General features: G+C 43.8%; 1 protein-coding gene across 2 annotated transcripts in view; it reads right to left on the reverse strand.

The window, feature by feature from the left end:
• Nucleotides 1-8244, reverse strand: part of RAPGEF4 (Rap guanine nucleotide exchange factor 4) — a 298057-nt gene that overhangs the window by 226934 nt on the left and 62879 nt on the right. The window lies entirely within an intron of this gene.

Below are 8244 nucleotides of genomic sequence, written 5' to 3' on the forward strand. Positions count from 1 at the left end.
TTAATTGGGTTATTTGTGTTTTTTACTACTGAGTTGTATGAGTTCTTTATATATTTTGGATATCTACCCCTTCTCAGTAAATATTTCTTTTTCCCATTCCATAGATTGTCTTCTCACTTTGTTGATGGGTTTCCTTTGCTATGCTATTATGCATCTCTACCTCACTTGCACATACATGTATCAAGAATAGTTCATTGCCTCACAGCATATTTATTGTTTTAGATAAATGCTAGGTTAACACCAAAGAACAAATGGGTCCTTCAAGTGTAACGACCCTAAAACATAAATTCTTACAAAGCAAACATTTACTATAGGCGATCCTCGCCATTAAGTTTGGTAGTGCCTTTGTTTTATGAGCTTGAATTTAGTACTGGAATTAATTGAATGCTCCGAGTCCTTTTTAAAAATAAAAATTTAATGGAACTTAATCTCTGAATTTGACAAGACACTAGGTTGCACGTACTGTCTAGAGGACTTATTGCCAAGCACAAAAGCACAATAGTTCTAAGTCAAATGTGTTTTTCCTAACAAACAGCAAAGACAAGATTGCTTACTTTTAGAGTACCCTGAATGCCCCTGGAATCAGAGTGTTAAACGCAGCTGACTACAGTCAGGCAAGCTGGCTGCAGGCAGCTTCCATCAGAATGGACTAGCACTAGATTCTGATCACTGAGTCAGGGAGGCCAGCTCCATTTCAGCAGAGAGCCAGCCTGTTCTGCACTGTGGCTCAATCTTGCTTCCACCCCAAGAATTCCATGACAACAAAACTAAATACAGTGTGTGATGCGTCATGCAAGATGCTAAATAAACTCCAGATCAGTTCCTAACAAACAACATTGAAATAGGGCCTGGTTGGGACCCCCACAAAAGAGGCCTCACCCTTCCCTGCTCTAAAGTTTGACAGTAGATCAACCCCTACCTGTGGTTTGAGCTTGGACTGTCCTCTGTCCCAGTTTCCTGCTTTAGATAATTACCCTGAAACTTATGCTTGCTTACTAGTCACAATGTCTCCTGTGCTTGCCGTGCCTGCCGATCACAATCTCTATGGCCTAGCATTCTTTCCAGGTTACTGTCATCACTGCTCCTGGGTTGATGACTGTGTTGGAGAGCCACATTGCCGGAGGGAAGGCTCCATGCAGATCCCTGGAATCATCACGTGGCCTCTGGAGGAATGCCCAGATGTTCCCTTAAATATCCCAGGCTGGTCTGTGAATGGTAAGACAGTTTTTGGAGGTGTTAACCTGCTGCCTTCTCAGACCACCAGACCTCTGATAATAAATGCTTATTCTCTGGCCTAGTTCTGTGTCGGTGTATTGGCTGAGCGGTGCAGGCAGCCGGGCCCGGACTCATTTGGCCTCCGGTTTCATCACGACCTGAGCACATATAAGTATTAAGAGATTATGAGCCATCACTGTGGACTTGACACCTTTCACGTTTTATGGTCTCAATAAATGTGTTCAGAAAGTGTGTTGCAATGATGGCAATGTTCTCTGCCTGAAAATAATGGGGTGAAATGAGAGTGAATGAAAGAATCAGATAGGCAAAGACAGAGAAAGAGAAATCCACATACTGGATAAATATGCTTATCCTTTATATTTTATAAACAACGTTTAATGCTTAATAATATCTTCGATGTAGAGACAAACAGAGGGTACTTTGGGGAGAGTACCAAATAAGATCCTTTTCCAAAATTGGGCTAAAAATTACCAGAGAACTTCACAAAGACAGATGAGAGGATGGATAAAATGATGATCAAGGCCAAGTGCCGCCTGGATTCTCTGATCCCACGAAATGGCTGAACAAGATTGTTAAACTTCTTGCCACTTCCAATACCAAGTGCATTTCCTGCTTTTTCTATGCCAGCACTGCCCTCTTGTGATAAAACGATAACATTGCCGGCACTGCAACCAACAGCATTCCACTCTAGGCAACCAACTTTTCTTTCTGGAAACAGCGAGAAAAAAGCTCCGGAGCCCTTGCTCTGTGTCAAGCTTTGTACTAATTGCTTTACATATGTTAACTCATTTAAGGTAGGAACTATTATTATCCCCAACTAACAGGTAATCTAACTTGCCTAATGTCACACAGCAATTAAGTGGCAGAGAGGATTTCAAAAGAGGTCTGATTTTAACCAGTGTGCATTGCACTAGGTATTTACTAACTCTTTAAATAAACATCTGTTATAGAGATATAGACGTTTTAATGAATTAATGTGCTATCTCATTCTCTATTTTGCAGTATGAACCTCCATTCACTAAGCAGCCATCAGAAATTCTCCTTTGATATGACTAGAAAAATATTATATTTTTTTGGTGCAAAGATTAATTTAAAATCTTATTTATTTCTAGGACATAAATATTTACCATGCCAAAAAGGCCCCTCACCTATAAAATCTGCAGAGAAAAGCAGGACCTTTTCTTTCTTTTCCTCTTTCTCTTTGAAAAACACACACACACACACACACACACACACACACACACAGAGTTGGGTGTTACTGATAGAGTGAGTTTATAAGCCTATTTTTTTTAAGTTTATTGTTTACTATTAGCTCCAATCTTCACTTCTCACCTTAAATTCATTCAAATATTAATGACAAGAGGGTACAACCATAGTATTATTCATTCTAGTGGGAATGTAAAATTTCTGACTTTTAGCCCATTACGTTAACTAGGCACCCAACACAGGCAGGTCCTTGAGCACAAGTGTCAGCGGTTGGCATATGAAGGTGTATGTGGCCTGGTGAGGCTTAGGTGAGAGACTGAGGGTGGGGACAGGTGTCACTGGGAACTGGAAGGATTAGTCCTTGATAGGATCTGTGCTGCCAAGTGCAAATCTACGCGGGCAGGTGAGCCAGTTTGGGACAGTTTGGGAAGCTGAAGTGGTCTGTGCGCAGGTCCACTTGCTGGGCATCCTAAGTTTCATGGAGTAAGACAAAGAATGGCTGCGGCAGGAGAAATGTCTGGGAGGCTGGGAGAGGTGCGACAATCAATTGCGCAGAGACATGGGATGAGTATTTCTGAAGCAGGTGTTGTTTTATGGAGTAGTGGAATCAATATAATTTATAGGGAGATATTTGCAAGGCTAGTGGTCTATAAAATTTCATCAAAATCATAGGAACAGAACAGCCTATGTATAATTTCCCAGAATTCTTAGTACAAACATGGTTTCAAGGCTATAACAAAATAAACGACAGCAACCTCACACCAGCTCCTCGGGGAGGGTCTCTGAGAGGCAGGACCCCATCCAGAAGCTTTGATTTCCCCACTCTAGTCCACGCTTAAAGCCTGGGACTGGGGAGATTCAGAGAAGGGAAGGCAGGGAAGCAGAACAGAGTGCCCACCTAACTAGGAGAGCGAGAGAAGCTGGTTCTAACCAGCACGCAGCAGTGTTTTCTATGACTGTCTGATGTGTCCTGAGCCAGAGGCAGACCCAGGGCGAGGCCGTCAGCCTGCCAGGTCGTGTGCCTCCCCAGCTGGCAGGCTTGTTTCTAAACTGACCCAGTAGGCGGGCTGACCCCAAACAAAACTAGGAAGTGAGCCATCTGACTCCCCACCACCCAGACGCTTTTTTTCCCCTCTATCCTCACCTCCCAGGGAAGGGCCTGAAGTTTACATTACCACTCACCTGAGCATTTATATTTTAATACTCCTCCCAAATGTGGCATCGACAGCTTTATTTGTCAGAATCTTTGGCATCGGTGATCCAAGGGGGCAAAGAAGGGTCCACACCCCACTTGGGAGCGAGCGACCTTTGTAGACCCCTCACAGGCACCCCAGGCAGATGGCCGCACATGCTGGCTACCGCTAAGGATGGTAGGACATGGACTGGGTAAGCAAATCACGGTGATACCTAGCTCGGTGGGTCACCATTACGCCATCTTGGCCAGACCACTCACTGACGTGTGACTTGAGTAAGACACAACATAGTTAAGTCCACTAACAGGGCGAGTCAAATGAAAGAATGCAAGTGAAATGCTTTGTAAAGGATGAGAGAGTTACTCCTGCAATGTTTGTAGGATCTCATCAACGAGAAATAAGTGTGCCCCTCAACCCAGAGTCCAAAGAATTCAAACACCAATCCAATCATACAGAGGCAAGAAGCTGTGTTTTCTTAGCCTAATAAGCAAAAACACTATAAGGGAATGATGGGAAGGGAGAAAAAGTCATATCATATTGAAACAGGCAGGAAGGAAATATGAGTTTATGAGCCAAATAAAATATCTATGCCCTCTGTATTCTTGAAAGAAATATTTTCCTGTCACCATATAAAAGAAATAGGGTGGTTCTGTTCAGAAAAAAATTCCATCAAATCAATAATACCTAATAAATGTGCGATATAAAAATAGTATACCAGAGCCTGTGGAGGGTTTTCTTCATTATGGGTTCCTTATTTCAATTAGCGGCATCACCATCCACCCACCTCTTCATCCAAGTCAGAATCCTCCCTTTCTCTCAACCTCCCACACATCCCATCAACACCTGGTCTAACCATTTTACCCCTATTTTGAAAAGATGGGCCATGCTCATTTAATCGTGTACCTCCAGATGGAAAAGGCGGTGGCGGAGGGAGGGTGCATCTCAGGGGCATCTCAGTGGAGTGTGAAAAGTGGGCCTTCCCCTCCTGCACGCCTCAGGTGGAGCACACACCCATGAGGTGAGTTTAGAGGGGAAGAGGTGTGGAGCTCTGAGCTGGAAAGATGGCAACTGTACAACCACAGTGGACAAGAACTGGAGCCCTAGGATCACACAGAACTGTCTCTGATACCTAATGGCTGTGTGACCTTGAGCAAGTTATATAGCATCTCACCTGTAAAATGAGACTAATAACAGCACTAAGGGTGGGGGGGGGCAGTGTAGTGAGTACCCATGAAATAATGAGCCAGTAAAGTGCTTTGCACATAGCTGCCTGTAGTGGACACTACTCCCACTCTTATCTCACCATGCTGGCTCAGCTAACACCCCACTGAGGGCCTAAAACAGGTAAGTTTGGGTATTTATCACCAACATCTCCTCTGACTCTCAGGTGAGAAGACAGGCACACAGGGCAGGCAAAGACTTGAGGAACAAAAATGGAGGAGTAGGCTAACAAGAAACTCTGCACTACTCACTTTGAAAGATTTAACTCTGTACTGTTACCTCTTTCCTCTTTCCCTAATTCTCGCTTAGTCTCTTTTAAATTTTCTTCTTTTTCCTTAACTGCCCCCTGCCAACCCCTTTTTTCCTGTGTGAGCAGCAGGAAGAACATGAAATTTGGAGTATATCAGACCTGAATCCAAATCTTAGTTTGGCCACATACATTTGTGTGGCCCCAGGGAAAGTTGTACCTAATGTCACTGTGCTTTGTTTTCAAACCCAATTGTAAAATAGGACAGGAAGGCCTAAAAATGAAGTCAGTTAATGTACACGGAACCCTTAACACAGTGTGACACAGTGAAGGCACTTAGCAATGTTGTTGCTGCTCTCTTGGGGTAGGAACTCCAGGTCTTTCCTTCCTTCTCCTGGCATGGCCCATCACCCAACCCCATTCTGCTCCCCATTGGAGTGTATGATGGTTAATTTTATATGTCAACTTGGCTAGACTATGGTTTACCAGTTCCTTACTCAAACATTAGTCTATGTTTTGCTGTAAAAGTATTTTTTGGATGTGATGAACATTTATAATCAGTAGGCTTTAAGTAAAGCAGATTACTCTCCATAATGTGGGTGGGCCCCATCCAATCAGTCGAAGGCCTTAAGAGCAAACAGATTTCCCTGGAGGTTTCCTAAAGAAGAAGTAATTCTGCTTCCAGACTGCAACATAGAAATTCTGCCAGACTTTCCAGATTTGGGACTCAAGATTGCAGCATCAACTTTTACACATGCCTGCCAACTTGCCCTACAAATTTTGAATTTGCCAGCCTCCACAGTCACATAAGCCAGGTCCTTAAAGTAAATCTCTATCTATCTGCCTCTCTTTTCCTATTGGTCCTGTTTCTCTGGTGAACCTGGACTTATATAGGGCACTACTCTGACTAGCTAATCACCCATCACCCTGATTTGCCCACATCACTAGTGAGCAGAGATCTAAAGCCCTTAGAAGGCCAGTGCAGTAGAAATGGCTTTCTTTTGCTATTCCCTTTCAAGCAATTTGCCATGGAAGGTGGCTCAGCCATCTTGCTGGTTGTCCTCAGCGTCTTCCTCCCCTTCGCTGGAACCATGGCCTGCCCGTCAGAGCACACTGGAAGGCTGAGCCCTTTGGCCAGCTCAGGCTACTGGCTGGAGCGTTGCAGGATATAGAAGGCAACGTGCTTTCTCGTCCTTCTATCTTAGTGACTACACTAATCGATCCAGAAAGCCCTGGTTGCTCATTGTGGGATGAAGTGCACAGAGGAGGCAGGAAACCAGCTTTGCTCTAAAGTGAATAATTCCTAACAACTTAAGAGAAGGCCAAGCCCAGCTTAGGAAAGTTCTCTGCATTATGTGGCAGGTCAAAACCACAGCTAAAATCTAGAGTTAAAAGTTTATTAAAAATTTTAAAAACCCACAGCTAAAATAAAGTGTTACTCAGCTATTCTATGCTAAGACCCCATGGTGAGAGACAATTGGTCCAGGGCAATACTCTAAGACCCTGAAGTCAAATACTGTTTTAATACCATCAAAATCTCACACTAGCTTTAAACATCTGACGTGTCCGCACATCATTGCTGATGTGATTTATCATCCCTTTGGTACACCTGTTCTGCCTTTTTTTTTTAATTATTATTCTTTCCTCATCTCTCTTCCCTGTGTTTTCCTTTCCTTCTCACCTTTCTCCTTCTTCATTCTCATCTTCCTTCCTTTATGGTCTTTCCACACCTTTCTCTTTTCAGCTTCTCCCCTCCCTCCATCATTATTCATTCAGGACCACCTGGAGAACAAGGAGCATCATTCTCTTCTAGGCCCTGTTCACTCTGCACATCCGTGCCAGTGAGACCTGATTCAGGTAAGCAGGAGGAGCAGCTCTGAGCAAAAGGACCCAGAGAGCACCCACCAGGACAGCAGTCTGCAGGAGGAGGTGTGCAGAGGTGAGGGACAGGGGGTAATCTGAAAGGGTGACAGACATGCATGCTTCATCGTGGTTCTTTTGAGCCAAATAGTACAGAGCAGTGGCAAGAGCATATGCTCAGGGGCCTGACTGCGTGGGTGTAAATCTTAGCTCCCCTGATTTCTAGATACGTTACTTGGGGCAGGTTATTTAACTACTCGGGGCCTCAGTTCCCCATCTATAAAATGAGAACAGTAATATGACCTACTTCATAGGGTTACTGTGAGGATTAAAGGAGTAAGGAAACACCTGTCAAGTGCTTAGAACACTGCCTAGCACATGGCAGATATCCGAGAAATGTTCGCTGTTCTCAGTCCCATTGCGAAACTGAGGCAGCTTTCAAGAATCAAAAACCACCGCCCATCTTGGTCCTTTCTGAAATCCAAGAGAAATCTGGCCCTGTGGGAGAGGGGACAGTACCATCAAGGCCAGGAGACAGGTTCCAGGCAGTTTCTAACAGAACTTTCGATACATATAAAACGTGTACAATGGGTTAAGTAGGACTTTAGCACTGGCTTGAGACTCTCACCATCTATAACAATGGGCATCACACAAGCAATTATACTCCAAACTCCAAATGTCCACCATACCTACAATTTGGGGGGACACTTCTACGTATTTTAGATGGTAACTGCCCACAACTCCAGTATGCACATAAGCTCCTACGAAATTTAAATCTCAAATTTGGTACATCGTGAATGTCTCTCACATTTGAAGGGTGCTACATATGAAAAAAGGCTCAGAAGCACCGCCTTACACATGGTACTTGGCTGTAAGTTATTTGTCCCTATGACTGTTTCTTCGACTTTTCTTCATAATTCTTTCCCATTTTACAATCAGCCAATTCTCCTCCCTCAGTGTGTAACTGGATCCTGAATATGTGGATAGAAAAGTTGGACCATTTTCATACTGAAGCTTGACGGTATCTTCTAGGGGCTGTTCTTTGGAGACTCAAGATTCTTGGCTCTAAACAGGAGGTTCTATAAATGTTGACCACGTGGACACGGCAGATATGAAAGGAAACTCTGGGTCCAATTTTAAATATTCACAAATATTGTGGTGGGGCGAGGGTGGGGGGAGAAAATATGAGTTGTGGCTTCTAGGACGCCAAGCTCCTCAGAGATGACTAATGAAGAGAAAGGAAGCCAGGGTTGCACTTTAGAAAATAATGTTATTGTTACT

Source organism: Hipposideros armiger, unplaced genomic scaffold (assembly GCF_001890085.2).
Source record: "Hipposideros armiger isolate ML-2016 unplaced genomic scaffold, ASM189008v1 scaffold_205, whole genome shotgun sequence".
Lineage (NCBI taxonomy): Eukaryota > Metazoa > Chordata > Mammalia > Chiroptera > Hipposideridae > Hipposideros > Hipposideros armiger.